Source organism: Protopterus annectens, chromosome 6.part1 (genome assembly GCF_019279795.1).
Source record: "Protopterus annectens isolate FY-2018-M chromosome 6.part1, PAN1.0, whole genome shotgun sequence".
Classification (NCBI taxonomy): domain Eukaryota; kingdom Metazoa; phylum Chordata; order Ceratodontiformes; family Protopteridae; genus Protopterus; species Protopterus annectens.
In genome coordinates this window covers 101,090,391-101,103,250 of record NC_056738.1, presented here as the reverse complement: position 1 = coordinate 101,103,250, position 12,860 = coordinate 101,090,391, and the positions used below count along the sequence as shown (strand labels likewise).

General features: G+C 39.8%; 1 protein-coding gene across 3 annotated transcripts in view; it reads right to left on the bottom strand.

The window, feature by feature from the left end:
• METAP1D (methionyl aminopeptidase type 1D, mitochondrial) overlaps positions 1-12,860 on the bottom strand; it is a 1,999,572-nt gene that overhangs the window by 1,549,614 nt on the left and 437,098 nt on the right. The gene's annotated exons all lie outside the window — the stretch shown is intronic.

The window sequence follows — 12,860 nt, the reverse complement described above, 5'->3', positions numbered from 1 at the left end:
TGTGTGTGTGTGTGTGTGTGTGTGTGTGTGTGTGTGTGTGTGTGTGTGTGTGTGTGTGTGTGTGTGTGTGTGTGTGTGGGTGTAATGCCACAGTTAGAGAGGACAGTTTATTTAAATGAGTTGCTCAGGCTCAAATCATGTACCTTAGCTACAGAAGGTAATGCCTTAATCCATCAAACTGCCCTACCACCTTTGGTAAATCTTGGAGGATTACAGTCAATTACAGTCACTATCAGTCATTATAGTTTCACAGTTTTAAAGGTTCACAAGCTATACATTGATGCAAAATGTGATGTTTTGTTAACTTTCTAAGACATTAAGAGTAGTCTGCTCTTATCTGTCTCCAGTTTTGTAGAACATTTCTGATTTTGCCTCATATTTATGCCCCATCCTTGAGTAACTCACTTAAGCAGATAGCTTTGAGGCAACTGGAAAGTTGGGCTAGGCTCCTAGGTGGTTCCCTCGACTGCATATCTTGTAATTACCTATGAACCAGAATAGTTATGATGTAATTGAAGGAAATTGTAATAAACTAACTGTAGTAAACAAGAGCATCATCATATAAACTATGTTTTTGGATATGATTCTTGGTTTCCTTGTTATATTGTTATATTGAATATCGACTGTGTGTTTATTATTCAGCTCAAATAAATTGGACAGTATGAATTCTGAATTTAATATTTTAACTATGAATACATTTTTAATTTTAACTGCTTCCTGCAGACACATAGGTGTGAAGTGCACTGTGTTTGAGCTACAGCAGTTGTCCAGCAACAGCTATGAAAAAAATAACTGCTTTCTGTACCACATGGCTTGATTCCCTCAGCTGTAATTTTCATTCTATGTGACTCTGCTAAGTTACTTTGCCAGACAGTACTCCTGGGCTGCTCCTGAAAAGGGACAAGTGTCATTAGGCTGTCCCATTTTGTTAGCAAGCACATTAATACAGTTGTCTTTTGAATTCTTGCACCCATCACATAGAAGCTGATTAGTATTTCACTATATGCTATTCGAGTAAGAATCCAAGTATGTCTCTTTTAGAGTTGCCAGATGCATTTTCAATAAATGTGAGTTTCAAGGAAGGGGAACAGTGTTGCATTTTTTTCTTTTCCCTGTAAAATTTAAAATATGTGTTAAATGAAATCCAAATCTCTGTGATAATTGAAACATTAAAAGAGAAAACAGTATATACATGAGAGGTTTGAAAAGTGTTATGGTAAATGGAGAAGTACAGGTGGGATATTGGTAGGGCTGGTGGGAATCTAATTCATTACTCTACATAGGGCCCCATTACCTAAGACCTGACTCTGTTGACCATGGAAGTGTATGCTGCAACAAAATAGCATTATTAGCTATTTTAATAGGTCAGACTTGTACTGAGTGATATCAGAGGAGATAACTATTCTTGATGACATGTAAGATATATGGAGATCAAAAATAAGATACAGGTGCCTGCAATCATGTAATCCCTAACATTTCTGATTTTTGGTAGTTGAATAAAAGCTTCTGCAGCATTTATGTTGCCTTTAATTGCATTGTTTTATTCACTGCAATAAAGAATGGAATTAATTCATGAATACGCCTGGATTATGCAATATATTCTAAACTGGTTGCATTTTGGTAATATATTTTTGCAGTACCTTCAAAGGGGTTGACATTTGTCAGGTAATATTGTCTGCATTATTTGGAGTATTATCCGTTTGATCTTTAGCATTCATTATATAGTGATTGTCACATATTATATGGCTTGATTCCCTCAGTTGTCATTTTCCTCCTATGTGATCCTGCAAGATTGGATTAAAAAGGATTTCTGCATTTAGTTAAACATTGTTTCTCTGGCAGTTACAGCACAGGACTAAAGTTTTGACTTGTTAATAAGCTGCTTCCTGTGGCAAGGATGCAGGTTTGAATCTTTCTACCTTCGTTTACCAACACTGTGAGAGCGAACAAGTCACTTAACCAGATAGTGCTTTGGAACAATTGAGAATTTGGGCAAGGGTCCATAATGGTCTCCAGGGCTAAATGCCTAGTAACTGAATCTGTTGTCATTTACCAGACATCCTCTATTGCACAGCTGATCTAGTTCAGAAAATGTTATTATAATATCAGTAGAACACCCTTTTTAATGCAACATAGACAATTTATTGTTCAAGGGTGGCAAGCCCTGCCTTAGTAGATGAAGAACTGAAATGCAAGGTTTGCCAGCCACAACCACAGCATTAGTAATAGTTCTCTTTAATGTGGAATTATTCAGATGACTTTTTTACTTCTGCAGAGATTGTGAATATTGTCTTAGCATTATGTTATCATGTAGTTAATATTTCATATGCTCTCATAAGTACTCTTCTAAATAAACTGTTATGGTATGATGCTAGTGATAGCTATACAATTTCATGCAGTTCATCTAAATAAGATACATGTAAGTTATTTCTTCACAACAATAAGATGTGCACACAGTCAACAAAGTGACAATAACTGCTGGTGGAGGGCTCTCTGTATATGAAAGTACCTTATGCTCATCATCTGGTCATTTTTACACAGTCTTTGATTTGGATTTGCAGGACCAGTTCGTACAACTGTATGTCTGTGTGAAACACATTTGAAATATGTGACTTTGGTCATTATTACTGTTAATTTTTTGACACATCCATCTGGGAAGGATACAGTCAACAATGTAGCTATAATTGTTGGGTTTGGGGGATGCCTGTGGATAAAAAATGAGTGACCCTGCTCAGCTGATAAAGTTAAAAAGTCATTAGTCTGTATTTGCAAGACTAATGTGACTTTGTGTAAAACAAATAGGAGTACATTACTGGGGCCATTTTTATCATAACTGGACATGTAATATGTACACAGCCAATAAAGTGGCCAAACTGTTGAGTATGGATACTGGTGGATTACTGAGTTGGATTGTCTGAGTAGCTTTATATATTTGAAATGTTCTGAAATGGGTACTTTTATCATTATTGGGGCATATTGTTTGTTTCACTGCTTAATGGAAAAATGTTCAAACCATAAATTTAAAACTCAATTTAAACAAATGTTGCTGTATTAAAAGAAGTATAATTTATAACAATTAGGAGGATAAATCAAAGAGCACATACATTTATGCATGGTCCTAAAATGTGCAGTGGGCCCATGGTTTGAAAACAGATGAGAACCCAGGGTAAACTTAACCCACCACTGGTCAGAAGTATTTTCAATGAATGTGAGTTTCAAGGGAAGAAAAGTTTATTGTTATTCATGCTAGATACGTTTTTAGTGTGAGACCATTTTGTTTAGCAAATGGCCATCAGTGTTTAGAAACCCTGAAATAAGTTGAATCCAGAATCGCTAATCAGTAAAAGTAAAGAAGGAAATAATATGCAGACTGAAATGTTTATGGTAATTGGGGAGAGGCAGCCAAATGGGATACTGGAATGGCTGCGGGGAGGGGGGGGTTGTTCCATTATTTTGCCTAGGGCCCCATTTAACCATGGTTTGGCTCTGATGAAAAGTGCACCTGGCAAAATGGGGAGCAGGGTATCTGTTGGCTATTTTACCGATTGTAGATATCTACTGTACTCCACTAGAATAACATCAATTTACTAGCTAATTATTGAAGCAAATTATTTTATCATTACATTTATTTAACATTGCTAGTGGATATAAGCTGCTGCTCAATGCCAGAGCCTTGTCATCTTTGAACATGTGAGTGGAGAGCTCAACAATGCCTCTCTAAATTTCATCACAGTGTAGGAGATGGAGCCCTAACTGTGACCCAGATGAACTGGGTTTGACTATTGGCTATGTCACTGAAGGAGCCAAGCAGGGAGGTGAAAGAGTGAATGTATATAGCTTGCTTGCCTCTCCTAGGGGGGAGTGGGGTTTGTATGCACTAGGCATGGCACTGCATTTTCACTAGTGAAGACCGGAAAGACCACCACTCATGCTGCGGGAGGGAGGGTCATGGTTGCTTGGAGGTAACATCCCTTATGGAAGTGAGTGTGGATCCTCTATGGACAGCCCACTGAACACCACCTCCCCAGAACCTCGCCTAGTGAGCATATGGATAGGACTGGCTTAAAAACAAGGAAAATTGTAAATCACCCCTGAAGGTTGTCTGGATGATGACTCCCTCTTAGTCAGCTCTCATCCGGTGAAAGGAACGACTGAGCTGATACATAGAGAGAGGGTCTGACGATCAGCAGGCAGAAGGGGGCAAAAATTTCAAAAATAATGTCTCTTTGCATCTTCCCCAAGATAGATGTCCTAAAGTCATTCACCCCCATTATAGGCAACTATAGGTCATTGGGTCATGATCATATCTCGAGCAGTGCAGGGACCTAGCAGCCCTAAAGACATCCTCATATTAACATCAGAGAGACAGCTGTCACCGTTTCCTTTAACAACCTGATAAATACTGCATTTGTGCACCTTATAATGGAGTCATCAATGACTAAAACACTTCTGGGATGTGCTGCAAGCTTACAAGACTGTAAGGATGCAGGCATGCTGTACAGATGACTTTCAGTAGGAGTGGGTATGGATGCAGGGTTAGTATTTTAAAGGTAAAGTTCAATCTAACAAAAATTTTGCTTCAAACATGAGTTACCCAAATAAGGAAAAGACAAAGCAACAATGCTGACATACAGATGAAACAGTAGCAAGGCTAACTCCATCTGGACAAGTAACAGAACAAAATGTATTTTACAACAGCAGGGTCCCTATATCCACTAATATACACAGACTACGGAAATATAAATAATTACTGAAAACAATATGACATATCATAAAGCAATCTCTTATCAAATTGTTTAACAATGCTCCTCCTAAAAAATCTTTTTATGATTTTTTTTTATTTTCAGTTGTTAAGATTTTTTATATTTTATAGAATGCCTTTTCTGATAACTAACAACTCCTACTCCATAGCCCAGTTATGGTTTACTTGTCCACATGGAGTAAGCCTTGCTACTGTTTCACATTGCTTACAGTTGTAAGACTTTAAACAATATTTTCCAGTATTTAACTCCAATTAATTTCCCATTAGTCCAGTATAGGCTTACATCTGACTCTTCATGAAAACTACATTTCCATTGTGAAAATTAAAATGATAATAAAACAAATACATAACATTAAAAAGTTTCATCATATCCCGGAATCAAAAATCTTTTTACATATTAATACTTTGTAAGATGCTGATTCAAGAAATTTTATGATCAAATATCCACCAAGCTGCTCCCAAACCCTATTTTCTATTTTTATATTTTAAAAATAACATAAAATACCTTCACACGCTCTCATGCCCCAGGTAACGACATAACTTCTCATATAACTGCTCTCGCAGAGTGAGATGGCTTCATGCCACAGAAGGATAGAACCCTGATAGCAACCCAGATCCTTGGACAGCAAGGTCACTTAAGGAGCCAGTCAGGAAGGGTGCAAACAAGTGACCAACATTGTTTACCTAATGCTGAAGGGCGTACGTTGTCATGTCTGCTGCCATGTCTGCTGCCATGCTGATGTGCAGAGGAGGCCTGGTGTCACAACATGTAGCATATGAACTGGAACATGCATATGTTCTGCCAGGCACAAATACTCATCATCTGTCTGCTTTGCTGACCATATAGCTGGAGCTCACTTTGACAGGCACTCACATCAAGCCACCAAAGAGCAGGATTAGGCCACTATCTAAAAAAATGCAATAGCTCCCTAGAAGGCAATCTCACCAACAAACTCTTGCTTCTGATGTGAGGATCGAATGAGTTCATGCAACAGCAGTGAAGTCAGATGGTATGGGGGCATATCAATTAACCAAGATGTATATATAACCCATCAGCTGAGCTTTACATTTAGCAGTTCATTTCACATTGCTAAAAAGAAATTGATTTGTCTTCTTCAGCACAAACAAATGTTCCCTTACCTACATGTTTGAATGGAAGTTAAAATACATTAACATAATTACTTTACTTACAGCACAATTCATTAAAACAACTTAGGTGACTTCCCATTCTTCACTATTTTTAAAACATAAAAAACAACACTGAATAAATAAATGATGCTGCTTTCAAAAATCTATGCCTTATGTACCAAAATGAGAATACATACTATATACATAAATAGACATCTACATGTATAAATAAATAAATGCATAAATAAACAGATGAACATGGGTACCTATACTATTTCATTTAGGCTCATAGGTATATAACAGGCTAATGACCACCATGGCCTTTATAAACCTAGCTATGCAATCCAATTCAATTCTGTCCCAATGTATCATGGGCATTTATTAGGAGGGATATTTTAGTTAGGAGGTTTCTAGAGGTTACGTGAGGGGAAGGATATGTTAGTCTGGGCATTACTGTCTGCCTCTGTATATCAAAGACATGAGAGGTAGACCCATGGTGAATTTCCAATTTCCCAACCATTAGTCAAGGTTATGCTTAAATGCAGTTAGGCACGGACTTTGTTTCACATGGATAGGGAGCCTGCCACAGAGCATGGGATCCCCTCAGACACATATCTATCTCACCATCATGTCTTATGTCACTAGCAAAACCTAAATACTTAGATCTAGTGGTTCTGAAACTGTTAATTTTGCAGATATCCAAAAGGTCCATCAGAGCTGGATACGAGGATGCCATGTTTGCCAGGCATAGATTGCCTCTCGGTAACCTGTAGGAGACAGAGTATAGGGATAGGACTTTAAGGCGATCCATACAGGACAATGTGTTTATTCCCTGGATTCTCCTGGTATGGAATATTTGTTGGCATTCTAAATGCTGCATATGTCTGGTCAGGTACATGCTGAAGGGGGGATTATACTCGATGGGTCTGAAAAAGGCTAAATAAAGTGGCACTATGACTTCCTGGGCCTGGATGCCATGCCCTTACATATAAGTTGGGTGAGATAGAATAATTTTCTTACTACCTTGGCCACATGTTGGTCAAAGTCCAGATTACTGTCTACATCTGTTCCCAGATCCATGACTACCAGGTCAACTCTTAGGGCTATCTTATCGATGGAGTAATTAGTTTGGGTAGTAGTTTTCCCGAAAGGCACTATAATGCATGTTTGGCACTGACTTTTAGTTTATGACTTTGGCATCAATTATTTATCTGTGTTAAATTCTTTTGTAAGATGTTTGTGTTATGGGATAATCTTTGATAGCTCCAAATTTGCGATCATCTGCCAAAATGGTCAGCCAAAGGCCCTTGACATTAGTCTTTACCTATGAGAAGTAGATGCCAAATAGGAGTGGTCCCAGCATGGACACTGTTGGTGACCCATCTCTTAGTTGTGGTGGTATCACTAATCCTGAAATCCTGGGTCCTGTCAGCCAACTGGCAATCCAGCAAGTTTGAGGTTTATGCCCAGTTTGGTGAGTTTGTCAACTATACTGCAGTGAAAATTGACTCAAGTGGTTCTGATAGATCATGTTGCAAGCTACTTAGGAGACATCCTGAGATATTGTTGGGCCCACTGAAACTGTATTTTTGGCCTTAGACAGCACTACCAGGACCTGCTCCCTGTTAATAGTTTGGGGGGTATGGTATTTCAAAAGAGGGGCGGGGAAGTGGGGGGTTAATTCTGAGCACTATTGTTGCTCTGTTCAGTGAAGGTGGCACCAATGACCACCAGTTTGGCACACTAATTTGTGCTGCCTTTGAGGTTTTGGCCATGGATGTAGAAGGCCTTGTGACTGTCTTTAGCCAATGATGCTCTCTTGACCTTGCAACTGGCCTTGTTGGACTTAATTAGTCCTCTTAGTTTCCTGTTTCATTTAATTAGAAAACTCCTATTACTGTGGAAGTTGTTCTTCCTGATTTTGGCCATGGCTTTTTCTCTTTTTGTTATACACCCTACTAAGGTTAAGATTTCACCTGTGTCATGGTTTGCTTTGACTTATTTCTAGCAGGTACAGCAGCTTCTATACAGCCATTACATGGTTGTAAAGGGTCTCTATGAAAAATTGTGCATAGGTTGCTGTGAACTCAGGCTTGAGAGGTGCAATGAATTTTGACAAACTAGCACTTAAAATGATGTAGTTTGCTTTGGAATGGTTAACTGTTACAGGGCTTGCTGGGTTAAAGAGTTGTTTTTTATCTCGAAGGAGACAGCTTTGCGGTCTGAACTCACCAGTGAGTTTGTGACATCCCTCTCCCATATTAGTGAGTACCAGATCCAGTATGTCTGAATCTCTCATGGGTATGCACACTATCTGGTCAAGAGTATTTGTGCCTGCAAGTAGGAGGCAGTGTATGTTTCATAGTCTACAAAGGAGTAGCTAAAGTATCCAATGAATAAGGTATTTGGTTTAATGGTGAGTGTCTCCAGTAGGTGTAATTATTAGCTATGGGATACTAGGGACATAGGTGATTTATAGCTTGCTAAGATATGGTATGGGACTTTGTCTATTGTGATTTATTTATTTATTTATTTTTTTATTTATTTAACATTTGTTGACCGGGAAAGTCCGACTAGGTTCCATAGATCCTGTTTTCAGCGGAGGCCCGGGGAGAAATGCTCCAGAAGCATGTCTTTAGAATTTGCACATGGATAAATCACAGGGCATCACCCCGTTTAACCCCATTTAACCAACATAGAGTTATGCTTTTGCTAATATATATTAAGACACCTCCACCTTTTGCCCCAGTCTGTGCAGCTGATGGTTTAACTGAAGCCTTGCATTGCTGGTATACTTTCTGCAGATTTAAACCATGTCTGCTTTAAGTATTACTGTCTCTGTTTCTTGTCGGAAACTTTCTCCAGTTTCTTTGCAAACCATTTTCATTTTCGTTTTAGGTGAAATCTTGCATTATATTTCTTCTGGTGTTGATCAAAGTGTCTATTACATCATCTAGACATTTTTTAAACAACAATTTAGATGTTATTAAAGTCATATAGTAGCACCAGTTTTTTTTTCCTGCTCTCATTCCAGCAACATTTGCTGGTACACAACCACTGTTTTCCTTTTGTTTTAGATCCCAGAAACAACAGATAAGGGCAAGTGGCATATTCTCTTTTATACCTCAGTTGCCATGGTTAAAACTGCACATTATAACATATATAGAAATGTCTTAGTGCTGAAAAAGTTTGAAGAAGCTTGAGCTAGTGACTGATATTCACCTAGTATCTGTATCCTAGTCAGATTTGGAATTCCTGCAGCAGTGACCCACTATATGAAAATCTGCAATTTTGCTAAGGTAATATAAACATTTATGTGCTTCTCTTTTCTGGACATTCCAGTTACCTCCTGTACACAGCATATATTATATATTTTTTATTGCTTCCATCTGCTTTTTTTTCCTTTGCCACCCTTGAGGCTGGAATACTGCATTGTACACCTCACAGATTGAAGTCTTCCTTTAAATTGCCATTCTTTGAAACCTTCCTAGGCCCTTTTTCTGCCCATGAATTTGTTTTCTTTCCCTGTAGCCTTTAAATGGTGACAGTTCACAGTGGAAATAATAATAATAATAATGATAATAATAATTCCTATGGCTCCATCCACTTCCCCTGTCATTCTCTTTCCACTTCACCCTAATGATTTTTTTACCTCCTACTTGTTGTTGTTGTGTCTTTCAGCTTTTCCCAGTTAGGGGTCGCCACAGCGGAACTCTGGTCCACTAATGATTGGCAGTAGATTTTTACGTGCCGAGTTGCCAGCCCTGATGCACAACCTTCAATGAAGGTACGCCCATTCACGCATGTCTCCACACAGAAGACGCTCTAGCTGAGAATCGAACGGGACAACATCTTGCTGTAAGGTGACAATGCTACCGCAGCACCACCACCACAGTACTACTAATCCTGCCTTAATTCATTCACTTACATTGGGTGGAGGGTTTGGCAAAAGGATGTAGGGGTGGCATAATGTTAAAGGTATTTTACCTCACAGACACAGAGTACAGGATTTGATAATCACCTTTGAGGGAAACTGGTTAGGCTTATAGTTGCCTACAAGGAGAGCTAGCCTTGTACATACCTATGAACCTATGTCTCAGTAACAGCACAGATGTCTACACTGTCTAGAGTGAGGATAGCTTGTAGGGTGTGGAGTTTCTTGTTTAGGTTCCTAACACCTTCAGGTTTCTTTGAGTTTTATTTGCTATGCCAGTATGTTTGTCAATTAGGCATTGCCTAAAAAAGGCTCTAAGCGTGGTTGTTAAATTTTTAGCCAATATTCAGATGTCTAGGGGAGACAGGTGCAGACCATAATTTGAAAAACAACATGGTTTGCTAACCATGTCCTCCCATGTTGACAAATACTGTATCCCTTGGAAAGACAACAGAAACTAAGTCAATTATCGAAGTCAATCATCTTTTCTTCACACTGTTTCATCATCCTTGGTGGACACAGAATGCTGCTAAATGCAAGGCACATACCTGCCTGACACATATATTATTCAGAGACATCAACAATCTCTCTCTGCATATAGTCCATACATCTCAGGTCACTAACACCCACATGGACTATGATAGAATCATACTGTTACCTGTGGTGTAGTCACCAGAGTGCATGCGTAAGGTAAACAACTAACCGTTACCTTCTCTTTGCTCATTCTGGTGGGTGGGGCATCTGTGTATCATACACTGGAGTGCCCTATGACAAGACTCCTGAGTAATGTGTTGGCTTGCCTTATGGGCTTTGCCCTTGAGGCTCCAACGGGTGTAGGCATATGTGTGGTGTTTGTTCATAACAGTCCCTTTAGAGGCACGGCTATTTTATTTTTCCAAGGGGTCATTTTATTGTTTCTTAATATGTATGTAGCACTTCATGCTACATTTTTAAGGGAGTCAGATGTCTGCATACATTCTGCTGTTTACATTAGAATGCTGGTAGACTCTTGACATCTTCTATACAAATCAAAAATTTTTAAACATTTTTATGCAGTTTTGCTTTGCTGACCATCAGTGTGTGCCTTGGAGGGTAGAAGTTTTTGTATAAGGATGCAGCTGGATGAGTGCTGTTTCATCACTTTGGGTGCAAAGAAGATGGTGACTCTAGCTTTTATTTTCAGTAGCTACAGCTGCATGGATTTTCTGTTTTTGTTTTCTTTTGTTTTGTGACTGGACTGTCTCTCATAGCTAGTGTTCACTTTACAATGCTTGTTCAGCCACATATGTTCAATCATCACTCATGTTTTACAAGTTAATCATTTTCCATTATACAATTTCCATTTAAAAGAATACAATTTTATAGAAGGTCTAAAGTTCAAAACAGATGAAATAATAATACCACATAGGTTCATAGGTTCATAGGTGGGTACTAGGCTATCTACCTGAAGGCATTTATAAGCCTAGCCAGAATGTGTTGTCCCCTTAGATTAGTTCCCTGTGCCTCTGTCCAGCAGAGCCACTGAAGTGATCCCCGAGGTAAACATTCTGTTTCCCATCCATTCGTCAAGGTTTCTTTTGAAGAGTGTTAGCGAGGAGCTCTGCCTAATGCAGATTGGGATCTTGTTCCAAAGGATGGGAAGTCTCTGGGACAGGAATCTATCCCTCCAGCACGTCCTATTTATTGTTGTGGTAAGGTTTAGATCCCTAGAGCATGTGGCTCGAGGGGATAAGGTTTTCTTTAGGTGGAGCATGTCCATCAATTCTGGGTTGGACATGGCCTTGTATGTCAGGCAAAGATCACCTCTGAGTACGCGGTATGCAATCGAGTACAACTGGAGTTACTTCAGTCGAGCTGCATAAGGCATCTGTTTGAGGCCATTGATCCTCTTGGTGAGGTACTTCTGTGGTCTTTCCAGCTGTTGCAGGTCTCTTGTAAGGTACATCCCAAATGGGACATTGTACGCTAAGATGGGTCTGATGAGTGATGAGTAGAGGGGCACAATGACCTCTTTTGATCTGGATGCAAACCCTTTTGTGATTAGGTGGGCCACGTAGAAGGATTTTCTAACCACTTTGGCAATGTGATTATCAAAGTTGAGATTACTATCTACTTGGGTCCCCAGATCATTATTACGTCTTCCGTATTTAGGGGACTGCCACCTATGTGGTAGTTTGTGGGTACTTTGTTTTTTCCAAAGGGGATGACTATGCACTTTTTGGCATTTAGCTTGAGGCCATGATTTTGACACCAGGTATCCGTCTCAGTGAGACCCTTTTGGAGGATGTCTGTGTCAGCCGGAGAGTCAATTATAGCCCCTAGTTTACAGTAGTCTGCGAACTTGGTCAGCCATAGTCCTCCTGTGCTTGCCTGTACCTCTGAGAAGTATATGCCGAACAGGAGGGGTCCCAGGACCAAGCCCTGGGGAACACCACTTGTAACCAGTTTAAAGACGGACCTAGCTCCTGCAACTGTCACCATGTGGGTTCTGTCCATGAGCCAGTTGGCAACCCATCTTGTGACATAGGGGTTTATGTTCAGACTGGTGAGCTTGTCTATAATACCAGAATGGGGAATGGTGTTGAAGGCCTTAGCGAGGTCTAGGTAGGCTGTGTGTACCACCTTTCTGTCATCTATAGCCTTGGTAACTGTCTCAAAGAAGTCCACCAGGTATAGGAGGCATGATCTGCCCTTAACAAAGCCAAACTGGGCAGGGTCCAGTGTTTGGAGGTTCCCAATGTCTCTGTTAATGAGTTCCATGATGATGCGCTCCATAGCCTTGCAGACCAAGCTAGTCAGGCTTATAGGCGATAGTTCCCAGGGTCTGTTTTGGCTTCACCTTTGTGGAGTGGGATAACAGTTGCTGTGTGCCACTCTATGGGTATGTTGCCTGTGGAGAGGCTGAGGTTGAACAGTGTGTCTAGGTGAGGGGTTAGTTCGTCTTTGAGCTCGTGTAGGATGCAGCCTGAGACACTGTCCGGTCACATTGATGCTGAGTTTTTGGCTTTGGAGAGGGCTGTTTTAACCTGAGTGTCT